At 39.0% G+C, this 17,471-nt stretch overlaps 1 long non-coding RNA gene across 3 annotated transcripts in view; it reads right to left on the bottom strand.

Annotated features, from left to right (window-relative positions):
- Positions 1-17,471, bottom strand: part of LOC121818606 (uncharacterized) — a 56,866-nt gene that overhangs the window by 13,635 nt on the left and 25,760 nt on the right. The gene's annotated exons all lie outside the window — the stretch shown is intronic.

Below are 17,471 nucleotides of genomic sequence, written 5' to 3' on the forward strand. Positions count from 1 at the left end.
CAGAGAGACAGCATAAACCAGGGGGCGGGAGGGGGGGGGGGGGGGGGGGGGGGGGAAGCTAAATTAAAAGGAGAGATTTAAACACCTGCTCAAGAAATACAAGAGATATCACAAGACAAAAAGTGAATGTCAAAAGCATAAGATCCCCAAGAAATGCTAAAAAACGGTGGACTGATAATACTATTACTGCATTCATTTCCATGCTGAAAGATAAGCAAAGCGAAAGAAAAGCCCTCACATGAACCCCTCTGAATAAGTACCTGGAAACTGGGAGAATCTGATGGAGAAAGAATGAACAAAATGTTGCATAAACAGACAGCTTCAGAAGGGGGTGAGCTGGCAAGCGGGGGGTGCTGCCTCATTTGCTCAGCCCACCGCCCTGTTGCTAGGGGAGAATAACACTGCGGGAGTGAGTCAGGCAAGAAAGGAGAGAACAGGAGGCGTCCTATCTCTGCTAAGTCAGCTGTGGAGATAAAGTAGCCCAGACACTGGAGACTCACGGAATGGAAGCTGATGAGCCAGAGGGGAAGAATGCATCCCAGCTCCCAGTCAGCAGCCACATCAAAGATTTCAAGGATTAGCAAAAATGCCCAACCCATTACGCAAGCAATCCTGGATACCCAGAATCTAATCTGGTTGATGAGTTTAATCAGGCCAGTTTTTTGTGGACTTGGTACAAAATGCTCAAATGACTTTTCACCAGGGAAGCAAAACAGAAAAACAGTCTTCATAAAGCACCCTCCTCAGCATTCTCCAATGGTAATAAAACAATTATATATATTTGCTAATTCCTGAACATAAAATCGAGATCACCAAGGACCAAATCATAGTCCCAGGCTCCTTTCTCTCTAGATGAAATGAAGTCTTGTTCATCTAGGCTATTTGAGGAGTATCCAACCTATGCACTTATTTGCAATCCCAGAAATCAAGGGATAGGTACACTGCACCCTCTACTGGCTTTGCAACTGCAGTTCAGTTCAGTTCAGTTCAGTCACTCAGTCGCTCCCACTCTTTGCGACCCAGTGGACTGCAGCTCACCAGGCTTCCCTGTCCATCACCAACTCCCGGAGCCTGCTCAAACTCATGTCCATCGAGTCGGGGATGCCATCCAACCATCTCATCCTCTGTCGTCCCCATCTCCTCCCACCTTCAATCTTTCCCAGCATCAGGGTCTTTTCAAATGACTCAGTTCTTCACATCAGGTGGCCAAAGTATCGGAGTTTCAGCTTCAACATCAGTCCTTCTAATGAATATTCAGGATTGACTTTCTTTAGGATTGACTGGTTTGATCTCCTTGCAGTCCAAGGGACTCTCAAGAGTCTTCTCCAACACCACAGTTCAAAAACATCAATTCTTTGGTGCTCATCTTTCTTTATAGTCCAACTCTCATATCCATACATAACTACTGGAAAAACCATAGTTTTGACTAGACAGACCTTTGTCAGCAAAGTCGGCAAAGCAATTGCAGTTAAAGAGAAATTTAACCTCAACTCTCAGTCTTTAGCTAGATTCCTTTCTCCAGTGGCCAAGAAATCAAAGGATGAAGCAAGTTTTTTTATACAACATAAAATTTATAAATATACAAGATTTATCTAATTAAAGAGCTAACATAAAAATGTTCAAACGCTTAAAAATAAACTCTATTCATGTATTTTTGCTGATATTTGCTGGAATTATTGAAGTTTTCTGCTGCTGATGACCCTGGAGAGTCAAGGACTAGAAAGTGAATTAAAGAAAGGAAAGTAATAATAGAGCCATTTCAGATTTTTCAAAGCAGTGTTCCCACGTATTTCTTATTATCTCTCTTCTCAATATTTGCAGAAATTTTGTCACCCCATTCTTCTATCACTGAAATTTACAGACACAAAAGTATCTACCTTCAATTTCTCTGAACTCCCAGAAAAGAGTTTAGAGTACAGATTTTAAGTAAAAGTGAAAATTTTCCAGTGTCCCTAATAATTGAAAATGAATAGGCTATTTCCCTCTTATCAATTACCTAGCAAATAGTCCAAAGGTGATGTTTCAGAATGTATCAGCTCTCTTCCAAGGTTGCAGTTACACCCCTAACTGACGTATGCAACCAAATTCGCTCATTTTGTCATCTGGTCAATATTTACTGAGCACCTATAATGTGTCAGGCAATGTTCTGGGTGCTACAGACAAACAGTAAACAGATAGCCTCATCCCCTGTATCACTGAAAAGACAGAAGACAGCTTAGAGAGTTCCCATTCATTCTCCTCACATTTCAGTGAGTTTGTTCACCTCCACACCTACTAGACCAAATTCCAGCTCCTTAAAGTCTTCTTTGATCATCTTCACACCAACTCTGATTTTCCTGAAATGTCCTATTATTAAGCCACTACACGTTTCCTATCTAGACATCTGTAGGTGTACAACTGTAGGTCAATAAGTTAGTTGTTACTCATGTCTGTTATTGTCTTAAATTAATATTTAAATATTTCATTGTCACTGGGTTTGACATATATCTGTGTTTTTTCCTCAACTAAATTAAAAGTTCTTTGAGGCAAGACATATATGACTTGACATGGAATTATATAAGAAATGTTAAAAGAATATAAAAATAAATCATATTTAACAACTCATGTGTTTCGAAAAAAATATTACATTAAATACAATCCATCAGCAGGGTTTTATATACTGTGAAAAGTAAGCTGGTTATTAATAAAAATTAGATTGTTTTATGCTAAGATGTTAACTATAATCTTCAGGGCAACTTCTAATAAAATAATGCATCAGTTCAGTTCAGTTCAGTCGCTCAGTTGTGTCCGACTCTTTGCGACCCCATAAATCACAGCAGGCCAGGCCTCCCTGTCCATCACCAACTCCTGGAGTTTACCCAAACTCACGTCCATCGAGTCAGTGATGCCATCCAGCCGTCCCATCCTCTGTCGTCCCCTTCTCCTCCTCCCCCCAATCCCTCCCAGCATCAGGGTCTTTTCCAATGAGTCAACTCTTCGCGTGAGTTAGCCAAAATACTGGAGTTTCAGCTTCAGCATCAGTCCTTCCAAAGAACACCCAGGACTGATCTCCTTTAGGATGGACTGGTTGGACCTCCTTGCTGTCCAAGGGACTCTCAAGAGTCTTCTCCAACACCGTAGTTCAAAAGGGTCAATTCTTCAGTGCTCAGCTTTCTTCACAGTCCAACTCTCACACCCATACATGATAATGCATAAAACATAGTAACAGAAACAACAGCAAGAAAATTTAAATGGGATACTAGAATCTATCTACTTAATACAAAGAAGGCAACAGAGAAATTAGAAGAACAGAAAGGATATAAGATGTACAGAAAGTAAAAGAAAGTGAAAGTGAAGTCGCTCGGTCGTGTCCGACTCTTTGCGACCCCGTGGACTGTAGCCTACTAGGCTTCTCTGTCCATGGGATTCTCCAAGCAAGAATACTGGAGTGGGTTACCATTTCCTCCTCCAGGGGATCTTCCCAACCCAGGGATCGAACCCAGGTCTCACACATTGGAGGCAGACTCTTTAACCTCTGAGCCGGCATAAATCCTAACTTAGCAGTAATTGTATTAAATGCAAACGGACTAAACATTCCAGTCAAACACAGTGGATTTTTTTAATGATCCATTTAAAAATGGAAAAATGATATAGTATGCAACCAGTAACAAAAAGAGAGCTGGAATCCTATATTAATATTACATAAAATTGACTTTAAGAGCTGGAGGAATCAACCTTCCTGACTTCATATTATACTACAAGTCATCAAGACAGTATGGTACTGGCACAAAAACAGAAATATAGACCAGAGGAACAAAACAGAAAGTCCAGAAATAAACCCATGCACCTATGGGTACCTTATCTTTTACAAATGAGGCAATAATATACAATGGGGCAAAGACAGTCTCATCAATAAATAATGCTGGGAAAACTGGACAGCTACATGTAAAATAATGAAATAAGAACACTTCCTAACACCATACACAAAGATAAACTCAAAATGGATTAAAGACCTAACTGTAAGAGGAAAACATAGGCAGAACACTCGATGACATAAATCAAAGCAAGATCAACTATGGCCCACCTCCTAAAGTACTGGAAATAAAAACAAAAGTAAACAAGTGGGACCTGATTAAACGTAAAAGCTTTTGCACAGCAAAGGAAACTATAAGCAAGGTAAAAAGACAACCTTCAGAATGGGAGAAAATAATAGCAAATGAAACAACTGACAGAAGATTAATTTCCAAAATATACAAGCAGCTCATACAACTCAGTCCCAGAAAAACAAACAACCCAATCAAAAAGTGGGAAAAAGACTTAAAACAGACGTTTCTCCAAAGAATACATACACATGGCTAACAAACACAAGAAAAGATGCTCAACATCGCTCATTATTAAAGAAATACAAATCAAAACTACAATGAGATGTCACCTCATACCAGTCAAAATGGCCATCATCAGAAAGTCTACACACAATAAATGCTGGAGAGGGTGTGGAGAAAAGGAACGCTCTTGCACTGTTGGTGGGAATGTAAACTGATACAGCCATTATGGAAGATGGTATGGAGATTCCATAAAAAACAAGGCAAAAAACCACCATATGACCCAGCAATCGCACTCCTAGGCATATAACCTGAGGAAACCAAAACTGAAAAAACACACGTATCCCATTGTTTACAATAGCTAGAACATGAAAGCAACTAGATGTCCATCCACAGATGAATGGATAAAGAAGTTGTGGTACATATGCACAATGGAATATTATTCAGCCATAAAAAGGAATGTATTTGAATCAGTTCTGATGAAGTGGATGAACCTAGAACCTATTATATTATATACAGTGAAGTGAGTCAGAAAGAGAAAGATATAGATTCTATTCTAACACACATATATGGAATCTAGAAAAATGGTACTGAAGAATTTATTTACAGGGCAGCAATGGAGAAACAGACATAGAGAATAGACTTATGGACATGGAGAGAAGGGAGGAGAGGGGAAAAGGGTAACATGGAAACTTACATCACCATATGTAAAACAGATAGGCAACAGGAATTTGCTGTATGACTCAGGAAACACAAACAGGGGCTTTGTATCAACCTAGAGGGGTAGGATGGGGAGGGAGATGGGAGAGAGGTTCAAAAGGGAGGGGATATATGTATACCTATGGCTGATTCATGTTGAGGTTTGACAGAAAACAATAAAATTCTGTAAAGTAATTATTGCCCAATAAAAAATTTAAATATTAAATAAATTTATTTTAAAAAATTTTTAATTAATAACAATAAGAAAAATACTCTAGAATGAACTTAATAAAAGAAGTGCAAGAATCGTACACTGAAAACTACAGAACATCATTTAAAAACTTTAAAAACACCTAAATTAATTGAAACACATCCTGAAGTCATGAATCAGAAGACTTACTATTATAAGGTGACAAAACTCCCCAAACTGATCTACAGGTTCAACACAATCCCTTTCATAATCTCGCTATCTCGTTTTGCAGAAATTGATGAACTGATAGTACTAAGACTCAAATGGAAATGCAAGAGACCCAGAGCAGCCAAAGTAACATTGGAAAAAAATAAAATTAAAGAACACATGTTGCCCAGTTTCAAAACTTACTACAAAGAATTAACTGGTGGTCCAGTGGTTAGGATTCTGTGCTTTTACTGCAGGAAGCAAAGATACAATAGCCAAAACAATGATATTTGGAACAAAGCTAAACATATAGATCAGTTGGATAAGTAAACCAATACCTGTACTGTCTGGTTTATATACCAGAAATAAACCTATATATCTATAGCCAACTGATTTTCAATAAGAATGCCAAGGCCATTCTTTCAGAAAAGAATTGCCCCTTCAACAAATGATCTTGGACAGTTAGATGTTCACGGGCAAAAGAATAAAGTTGGACCCTTACCACACACAATACACAAACATCAACTAAAAATGGATCAATGTCCTAAAGAGCTGAAACCATAAAACTTTTAGAAGAACACCAGGGGGTTACAAAGAGTCGGACATGACTTAATGACTAAACAACGACAATAACAACAATATTGACATATACATGAAAGCATTATGCTAAGTGAAAGAAACCAGGCATGAAATGTCCCATATTGTACTTTTTAAAGATATTTTGGCTGTTCTGGGTCTCTTAATTTTCCATGACTCTTAAGATCATCAGTTTGGCCATTTCTGCAAATGGAATAGATTTCATAAACATGAAATCCGTTTATCAAATAGGCAAATCTATAGAGATAGAAAGTAGATTAGCGGTTGTCAGGGGCTCAGTGAATTGTCAGGGGGAAGGAAAAATGGCCACTGATGGGTGAAAGATTTCCTTTTGGGGTGATGAAAATGTTCTAAAATTATCTAGTGGTAATCAAGATTGCTGGGAGAAATATCAATAACTTCAGATATGCAGATGACACCACCCTTATGGCAGAAAGTGAAGAGGAACTAAAAGCCTCTTGAAGAAAGTGAAAGATGAGAGTGAAAAAGTTGGCCTAAAGCTCAACATTCAGAAAACTAAGATCATGGCATCTGGTCCCATCACTTCCTGGGAAATAGATGGGGAAACAGTAGAAACAGTGGCAGACTTTATTTTGGGGGGCTCCAAAATCACTGTAGATGGTGACTGCAGCCATGAAATTAAAAGACCCTTACTCCTTGGAAGAAAAGTTATGACCAACCTAGATAGCATATTCAAAAGCAGAGACATTCCTTTGCCAACAAAGGTCCGTCTAGTCGAGGCTATGGTTTTTCCAGTGGTCATGTATGGATGCGAGAGTTGGACTGTGAAGAAAGCTGAGTGCCAAAGAATTGATGCTTTTGAACTGTGATGTTGGAAAAGACTCTTGAGAGTCCCTTGGACAGCAAGGAGCTCCAACCAGTCCATTCTAAAGGAGATCAGTCCTGGTGTTCTTTGGAAGGACTGATGCTGAAGCTGGAACTCCAATACTTTGACCACCTGATGCGAAGAGTTGACTCATTGGAAAAGACTCTGAAGCTGGGAGAGATTGAGGGCAGGAGGAGAAGGGGACAACAGAGGATGAGATGGCTGGATGGCATCACTGACTCGATGGACATGAGTATGAGTGAACTCCGGGAGTTGCTAATGGACAAGGAGGACTGGTGTGCTGCAATTCATGGGATCGCAAAGAGTCGGACACGACTTAGTGATTGAACTAAACTGAATGGTTGCAGAACTCTGTGAATGTGCTTAAAACTGCTGAATTGCACTTTCAAAGAGTGATTTTTATGGTGTATGTGAATTTTATGGTATATGAGTATATTGCGTATTTTAATAGAGCTGTCATTTTTTAAAATCCAGTCCATCCCAGAAAATTGGGATATCATAGTTACTTCATTTTTCTTTCTAGCCCTTGGAATTTACACAAGATGCCTTGTATATAGAAGTGCCAAAAATACATACATTAAAAAAAATACATACATTTATGAGTGTCTATTATTTCACATTGCTCATGAAATGCTCCATATATTAGTTGGAGTTTCTCAAGTGGTTCAAGCTACTTGAGGCAAAGTTCATGTCTTAGATTTCATGAATATTCACCATAATCATTAGACGCAATGATTACATTGGGGGCTTCCCAGGTAGCTCAGTGGCAAAGACTCCACCTGCTACACAGAAGACATGGGTTCAATCCCTGAGTCAGGAAGATTCCCTGGAGAAGGAAATGGCAACCCACTCCAGTATTCTTACCTGGGAAATCCCATGAACAGGGCAGCCTGATGGGCTACATCTATGAGGTCACAAAAGAGTCAAATGTAACTTAGTAACTAAACAACAACCAATGATTACATTGAGCATGGAAATACATAGAGTAGGTAGAAATGCTCAACATCTTGATCCACCTGTAACTCATGATTATTCAGGAGGCTGTACTATCATGGGATGTACCAATCCCAAAGAAAGGCAATGCCAAAGAATGCTCAAACTACCACACAGTTACGCTCATCTCACACACTAGTAAAGTAATGCTCAAAATTCTCCAAGCCAGGCTTCAACAGTACATGAACAATGAACTTCCAGATGTTCAAGCTGGTTTTAAAAAAGGCAGAGGAGCCAGAGATCAAATTGCCAACACCCGTCGGATCATCGAAAACACAAGAGAGTTACAGAAAAACATCTATTTCTGCTTTATTGATTATGGCAAAGCCTTTGACAGTGTGGATCACCACAAACTGTGGAAAATTCTGAAAGAGATGGGAATACCATATCACCTGACCTGACTCTTGAGAAATCTGTATGCAGGTCAGAAAGTAACAGTTAGAACTGGACATGGAACAACAGACTGGTTCCAAATTGGGAAAGGAGTACATCAAGGCTGTATATTGTTATCCTGCTTATTTAACTTACATGCAGAGTACATCATGAGAAACACTGGGCTGGATGAAGTACAAGCTGGAATCAAGATTGCCAGGAGAAATATCAATAACTTCAGATATGCAGATGACACCACCCTTATGGCAGAAAGTGAAGAGGAACTAAAGAGCCTCTTGAAGAAAGTGAAAGAGGAGAGTGAAAAAGTTGGCCTAAAGCTCAACATTCAGAAAACCAAGATCATGGCATCTGGTCTTCAGTTCATGGCAAACAGATGGGGAAACAGTGGAAACAGTGGCAGACTTTATTTTGGGGGGCTCCAAAATCACTGCAGATGGTGATTGCAGCCATGAAATTAAAAGATGCTTACTCCTTGGAAGAAAAGTTATGACTAATCTAGACAGCATATTAAAAAGCAGAGACATTACTTTGCCAACAAAGGTCCGTCTAGTCAAGGCTATAGTTTTCCAGTAGTCATGTATGGATGTGAGAGTTGGACTATAAAGAAAGAATTGATGCTTTTGAACTGTGGTGTTGGAGAAGACTCTTGAGAGTCCCTTGGACTGCAAGGAGATCCAACCAGTCCATCCTAAAGAAAATCAGTCCTGAATATGCATTGGAAGGACTGATGTTGAAGCTGAAACTCCAATACTTTGGCCACCTGATGCAAAGAACTGACTCATTTGAAAAGACCCTGATGTTGGGAATGATTGAAGGTGGGAGAAGAAGGAGATGACAGAGGATGAGATGGTTGGGTGGCATCACCGACTCAATGGACATGAGTTTGAATAAACTCCAGGAGTTGGTGATGGACAGGGAGGCTGCAGTCCATGGAGTTCCAAAGAGTTGGACACAACTGAGTGACTGAACTGAACTATCAAGGGAGGACTCTGAAGTCAGACTATCTATGTTGAAATCCAACTTCTACGGGTTAATAATGCTATGGTCTTAGATGAATAGCTTATCCTCTGTGAGGCTTGTTTTCTCTAAGGACAGGATTAATGTTAATAGTAACCACCTTCTAGGGCTGTGTGAGGCTTAAATGAGGCAAGGTGTATAAAGCACTAACATGGCCTTATTCATCATAGAGCTGCTCAACATTCATTGGATATTGAATGTAATGTTCTGTCCTCAAAGGACAGAAGTAGAAGATATGTAAATCAATGCAGTGAAGCACTCTAACTCTGAAAGACATCCAAAGAACACAGGAGGGGTTCCCAAGGGGTGAGAGACCCTGTGTGTAAGTGGGATGGTCAGGGGCACAGGATATAGGAGTTTTATGGAAGAAGTACCACTCAAACAGAGCATTTATTTAACTTCAAAGGAAATTATTCATTCCCCAGGTTGAGAGAAATAGGGAGATATAGGACATTTCAAGTGAATGGAGGGAGTGATAAGAGGAAATCACCATTTGTTCAGGGGGCTGTTATTAGCTCAGCATAAAAACAGATCCAAGGTGAAGAGCAGTCACTCTTTGTGACCCCATGGATTGTAGCCTGCCAGGTTCCCATGTCTGCAGGATTCTTCAGGCAAGAATACTGGAGTGGGCTGCCATTTCCTTCTCCAGGGGATCTAAGGGATCGAACCTGGGACATCTGCATTGCAGGCAGATTCTCTACTGTCTGAGTCACCAGGAAAGCCCCAAAGGCTAGGTAAGCAGGAGCTAAAGTGCTTGTTTTCCCCCTCACGAGGGCAAAATGAATCAGCTCTTTCCCACTCCAACAGAGGCGTTTTCTTTGGCTGGTTTCTTTCCAAAGATCAGAGAGCAAAACAGAGGAAGGACCAAACCTGGAGACAGCTTGTGCATTTCCAGAGTGTTCTGGTTATGTCAGTGCTGATAAGGAGAGTCATTTGTTGGCCTGTCATCACTGAGCGTTCAAAGGCCACAGGACAATGCTTACGGGTGACAAATTTCCTTGATCAATGCGTCTGCACTTTGCACAGTCCCCAGTTTCCCTTGTGCGTTTCCAGCATGCACTGCTTCCACCAGACACCAGAGGTTGAGACAAGATGGCAGCTCCCAGAGGAGGGCCTTCAGTTACCGACAGCAAATACCTAGGCTTAATCATGGGTGATTACGGCCACAGGTTAACCCAGCGGTTTCTCCTAACTAATAGCTTGGAGTATTGAAGAAGCCAGAACTGACCGCAACTCTCCAAGTTTTTGGGAAAGCCCAGCTGGCTGAGTGTCAGCCTTCTGCAGACCTAAGCCTCAGTGTGTGTTTTAACCACATCACCCTTTCCTGGAATCTGGCCCTTTGGCTGACACTCCTCTGTGGAGACACAGTGTCCCTCTTGTGGTTCAGAAATGCCATTTAGGTTTTTCTTCTGCCTCAGCATTCCCAGTTCTCATTCTTTCGATTTCTTCCAACCCATTCTTCTCTCAGAAATAAGCTCAGTCTTTTCTCACTCATTTCTTCAGACTTGCTTTATTTTTTTTCTTTTCCCTCAAAAGACCTTATGTCCCATTCTTTTCTGACTCTGATTTTTCCATTTCTCTTTCCCTCTGCCCTCTCTCTCACTTACCATTTTTGTTTTGCTTTTTTTTTCTAAACTGACCTCAGATGAAAACAAATAGATTATGTTATATGTTTCATGACACTCTCAGCACATTCTATGTACAGCCCTCTTTTTTTTTGGCTCATGCTTTTTCTAATTTCTTGTTTTTAATAATGTAATAAGCACCAGTGAATCTAATAACTGCTGAAACAAAAAGGGGGAATCTCACGGTATTCTACAGGACAACATTTGGTAGCCTTCTATCCTACCCCTTGGTTCCCCAACCCAGAATGGCGGCCATACCAAATCCTGGCCATCATGCCTTCCTTTAATACAGTTTTATTGTTTCTACATGTAGTTCTTCTTTAGAACATCTTATTCTAGTATCTTAAGTCTATGGAAGGTATAGTGCTATATCTACTTTTTTGTTTTAGCTTTATTTTATAGATTTTTCCTTTTTATTTTGAAATAAGTTCAAAATTACAAAAACATTTCAAGGAAAGCACAAAGAACTCGCCATATAGCCCTGATATACTTTATTTATATTTGACTTATATATTTGTTTATAGAGAGTTATTATTCTCCAACATTTTTGAAAGTAAGTTGCATGTATCTTGCCTCTTCACCCCCTAACATACCAGTGTGTATTTCCTAAGAACAAGGCAAATCTCCTACATAACCACAAATGAGAACATGTAACATTGATTCTATACTTATATTTTAGCAACAGTCCATTTTTAAGTTTTCTCAACTGTCCCCACAATAGTGTTTACAGCAATTTTTTCAAGTACAAAAATCTGATCCAGATTCCAACAGCATTCAGTTGTGTGTCTCTGGTCTTCTTTAATCTCAAACATTTCCTTCACCATTCTTTGCTTTTCATGACATTTAATATTTGTCTGGTATTTTATTAACATCACTCAATTTGGGTTCTCCTGATGTTTCCTTTCTATTGCATTCAGGATTTTTATTTTGGCAGGAATATCACAGAAGTGATGCTATGTGCTATGTTTTTCTCAGTAAATCACATTCAGAGGCCCCTCACTGGTGACATTAGGTGCCCTGTTTCTCCAGATGATATGTTAGCATATATTCTTTGGGAAATCACTATTGCACTTAATATTATACTGCTAAGATTCACCCACAATGATACCTGTCACTTTTCTCTTTCTCTCCCACACACACCTATTTTCTTATCTTCTTTCTCCCTGTCTTTCATTTTCCAGCCACATTCTTACTCAAAATCAGTTTGGAAGTATACAACTCTTAGTTGAAGTATGTACATTCTGTTATTCAATTACTACAGACTAAATCTCCAAAGATTGGTATATAACATGCCAAAGATATGTGTTGTTATGAAAACAGGTGGCTTAGCAAAGCAACAGCTGACAAAGAGATCAAAACCTGTCAACATTTATTAACTGAGTAACTATTATATTCCCAGCACCATGCTTGACTACAAGGGGGCATATAAGGCACAAAACCACAAAGGGCTTAGAAGCCCACTGTGTTGTGCACCTCCTCCCACCAGCATGCACCATGGATGCCTTTCTCACACGTCAAGGCTCAGCTCAAGGCTTTCTCCATGAAGCTACCCATCCCCGCACCAATCCTGGGTACGTAACTGAGAACCTACTACTTGCCAAGCATAGTATTACCATATATGCTTTCCTCACAACAGTTTAAGAGGGCTCTGCCTTATTTCAGCTTTCATAATACAAACTGTGTCCTTTTCTGGGTCTATGTAGCGCCATGATTTTCACAACTTTTTGCTTTTTGTTAATGCTTTCACTGTTTAAAATGACCCCTGAGCATAGTGCAGAAGGGCTGTCCAGTATTCCAAAGTGCAAGAAGGCTGTGATGTACCTTACAGAGAAAGAATATGTGTCAGATAAGCTTCCTTCAGGCATGAGTTTTAGTGCTATCAATGTGAATTCAATTTTAATAAATCAATAATAATATATTAAATAAAATCTCCTTAAACAAAAACACACATAAAACAAGTTTATGTATTGACCAATTTACCTAGTTGTATAAATATTATGACCAGAGATTGTTAGGACCCTGTATTTTTCCTAAGAGTAATGCTTTGGTATTGCTAATTCAGTGTTCCTGGTGATTGTAGAAATTAACAAACAATACTGTAATAAAAATAAAAGATGAAAACATGAAGAAAAGAAGCCATTTGTTGGAGAAATGACATTAATAGATGAAAAGTTGCTTTATGAACCCACACAAAGCCCAACATATATAGATTTTATTATTGATATGATAAAGAAGTGTCAGAAAGTGGATTATCATATAATAAAGAAAACATACAAAGGGGAAGAGTACATGTCCTACTCAATGGGAAGAAAATATTCTGTAACAATTTCTTTCCTAAAGAGTGAATATTTATCATGCAAATTGAAGTATATCTGGCTGCCCTGAATTTAACACTCCATAATTAACAACTTTTCTCTTTGTATCTCATTGAGCACATTAGAAATCTGAACGTTTCACATTTGCAAGAATATAATAGCACCACACTTTTAACCACAAGTATTTTCAAGGGCCCACTATAACTCTCTCCCAAATTTTTATGAGTACTTTTTTCTTATGAAAAAAAATCAACAAGATTATCTCTGTTGTTTTAAAAACAATGCACTGGAATATTTATCTCTGACCTCTTCATAAAGCAAGAAGAGAGTTTTCCATTGACTTTGTAAAGCAGATTCTACATTGTGGCATGATGGGAGAGGGCCTGACCTGACAGTTCCTTATCCATATGATTGTGGTAAAAGCAGACATAACATTATGGCTCAAAGAGAACAAAGACGAGCTTCCAAAGTACATGGTTTAAATAATTCCAGAGCTTTGGGACACAGATCTCTTTTTTTTAAGACACGAATCTCATGTAACCATAATCATGGTTGGTGGTGGGGAAGTTTAAAAACAGAGTGTCCCCCAAAACCTCCAGACTTAGTTATACCACAGCTAAATCAGGTGATTCCAACACATGATTCACATCCCACAAAAAATGAAATGTTTACAAAAAAAGGCTCCCAAAGTAGCCTTTTCTCAAAATCCATTCAAATTTTTAAGCCAATCTTTCTATATTTTGTTTGCCATAACTACCATGTTTCCTATTCTAAAATAAAAGGTTCATTCAAACACACACACACACACACACACACACAATTTTCACATCTAAGTTTTAGCATTCTGACATATTTTAAAAGCAAATTTGCAGATGTAGGTCGCAAGTCAAGCCTATTGCTATAGTGATGTGTATACACATACATTTTTTTATCATGGAAACTTTTCAGTTCAGTTCAGTCGCTCAGTCGTGTCCGACTCTTTGTGACCCCATGAATTGCAGCACGCCAGGCCTCCCTGTCTATCACCAACTCCTGGAGTTTACCCAAACTCATGTCCATTGAGTTAGTGATGCCATCCAGCCGTCTTATCTTCTGTCATCCCCTTCTCCTCCTGCCCTCAATCCCTCCCAGCATCAGGGTCTTTTCCGATGAGTCAATTCTTCGCGTGAGGTGACCAAAGTATTGGAGTTTCAGCTTCAGCATCAGTCCTTCCAACGAACACCCAGGACTGATCTCCTTCAGGATGGACTGGTTGGATCTCCTTGCAGTCCAAGGGACTCTCAAGAGTCTTCTCCAACACCACAGTTCAAAAGCTTTACACATACACAAAAATGGAAGAGGGAATAGGATAGCAAATTTCCATACACCAATCACCCAGTTTCAAAAATTATTAGAGATATTAGCAATTATATTTTTAAATGCAAAGAAAAAAATCTCATAGCATCATACCTTTTCCTACCTGCACCTGTAGAAACAATAACATGATCACCAACACTGAATGCTTTGCAGAATATGAGCTGTATTTGACCTGCAAACACATTAAATTTTGACATGAAATGCCCAAGGGAATAGCTGCATAGAGCAATTTTCCTAAATCCTTTATATAAAATTCCTTAAATCCCTTGTATAAAATTAATGCTAAAAATTCATGTTTACTCTAACAACATCTGATTTTTTAAAGAAATTTTTTAGTGTTACAAAGTTATGCATTTTCATTTTGTGAAGTTTGCAAATCCAATTACACAAATTTGCATATAGATGGGTATTCTATGGTATTATAAAATAATTGTTCATTTCTTGGTACAATAATATTACATTTAAGTAAGTACTGTTTTATTCTTAGGAGATGCATTAATAAAGTAACTGAGGGAGCAATGTTATAATGTCTGCAACTTGCTTTTCAAATGATTCAGCAAAACTCTGCTTGTGTGTGTGTGTATATACATGTGTCTGTAGATCCAAGGCTGGCAAACTTTTTCTGTAAAGGACCAGATAGTAACAGTTTTAGGCTTTGTAAATCAAAAGACAAAATCAAGGATGTTTTGGAGGCAACTGTGTAACTAGTTAAAATGTTGCTGCTTAAAAATGTAATAAACTTTCATTAATTCAGGGTTGTACAAAAACAAGTAATGAGCCAGAACTGGCCTTGACTTTAGTTTGCCAACCTGACACACAGATACACACAGATAGATACAGTTAGGGCAAACATGAGAGAGCTAACTATTGTTGAAATTATGAATACATGGGGGTGTTCATTGTATTAGTCTTTCAAATTTTCCAAATGTTTGAAGAATTCCATAATAAAAAGTTGGAAAAATGCAAATACATAAAAACACAATGAAAATAAATCTCTTCCACAGTATAAGCACCTAGAGATTAACATCATGGTAAAGTAGCTTTTATTTTTAGTTCCTGGAATGTGTGTTCTTGCAACTATAATGAGATCCTACTCCATATAAAGTTTTATAGCCTGCCATTTTCATTCACCATTTAGTCATAAGCATTTTCACATATTATCCACTTCAGTCATGTCCGACTCTGTGCGACCCCATAGACAGCCTCCCACCAGGCTCCCCCATCCCTGGGATTCTCCAGGCAAGAACACTGGAGTGGGTTGCCATTTTCTTCTCCAATGCATGAAAGTGGAAAGTGAAAGTGAAGTCGCTCAGTATGTCCAACTCTTAGCGACCTCATGGACTGCAGCCTACCAGGCTCCTCTGTCCATGGGATTTTTCAGGCAAGATTACTGGAGTGGGGTGCCATTGCTTTCTCCAATTATCATATGACATATATTCTATTGAACAAATGTTTTAAGATGTTTTAACTATCTCCCAATTATTGAACATTCTACCCACACTAGTTTGTTTTTGTTTTGTTTTGTGTTTTCTATTTTCTACTCTTTGAAAAATTTTAAAGCTCTGGAAAAGTTATAAGAGCAATATAACCAATGAACATCATATACCTTCCACCTGGGTTCACCAACTACTAACAGTTTAACAAATTTGCATTATCTCCACTCTGTATAATTATTTTTACTGCTATTTTGAGACTCAGTAAATTACTCTTAAATTTCTTACTAAAATATTTGAAAACCACTGAGGAGCTGATTTCCTCAGGGTTTCCAATGTTCACATTAAATGTCCTCTGAGACCTAACTGATCTCGCGGGAAGAAGAGTCGAAAATACCCATATATATTAACAAACCCAGGAACTATTTTTAAAGGCAAACTCAAAATCTTCACCTTGCCAACCAAAAGTTACATCATGATTTAGGAGTTAGATTTAACAGGTCTCTAATGCTTTACTTACTCTGTAAAGAGACACGGCCCCAAACATATTTTTCCAGAATGAGCATGTGACATGTCAGAGTGTCATATCACACCTCTGTAGTAATTTAACTTTCTCTTTATACTATTTGTCTTGGTCCCCATCTTCATCCCAGCCTTGTGGAAAAATTCACCTAAACTGCTTTGAATGTTTCTCTTTGACTCTACTGCCACCTAGCGTTGAGAAAAAAGAATTCTGGGCTCTGTAAAAAGAGAAACTGAATGTGTACTATTTGCTTGTCTGGATTCAAAGCCTGTTTTAGTGCAGAATAAATTCTTGGGAACTAAACCCACCATGGTCTTCTTGCTTTGCATCATGTAAAATTTCTAAGAAAAAAGTCACACTTGAAAAATTAGACTATATTTCACATTATGGTGCGGAGAAGGAAATGGCAACCCACTCCAGCACTCTTGCCAGGAAAATCCCATGGATGGAGGAGCCTGGTAGGCTACAGTCCATGGGGTCGCGAAGAGTCAGACACGACTGAGCGACTTCACTCTCACTTTTCACTTTCATGCATTGGAAAAGGAAATGACAATCCATTCCAGCGTTCTTGCCTGAAGAATCCCAGGGAGGAGGAGCCTGGTGGGCTGCCGTCTATGGGGTCGCACAGAGTCAGACACGACTGAAGCGACTTAGCAGCAGCCGCAGCACACTATGGTGAGACAATTTAGATGATAAGGCTTTGTTTTTCCAATGTCATGTGGCCTGTTTGGCCCTTTCACTCCAATCATGTACTTGTGCCTTTCAGATGGTATTTTCCTTCTTTACAGTGTAACAAGTTGGAAGGAGGGAGGAGAAAAGAGGGAAAGGAGAAATTCAAAGGAAAGAGAAGAATGAGATAGGGACATAGATGACAGGAAAAAATAACACTAAAGATGGGGTATAGACACAGGAAAGAAAATGGGAGAGGGAAAACACAGGAGAAAATGCCAAAGAGCCAAGGTATAAAGAGGAAAG

Source organism: Ovis aries, chromosome 2 (assembly GCF_016772045.2).
Source record: "Ovis aries strain OAR_USU_Benz2616 breed Rambouillet chromosome 2, ARS-UI_Ramb_v3.0, whole genome shotgun sequence".
NCBI classification, from domain to species: Eukaryota; Metazoa; Chordata; class Mammalia; order Artiodactyla; family Bovidae; genus Ovis; species Ovis aries.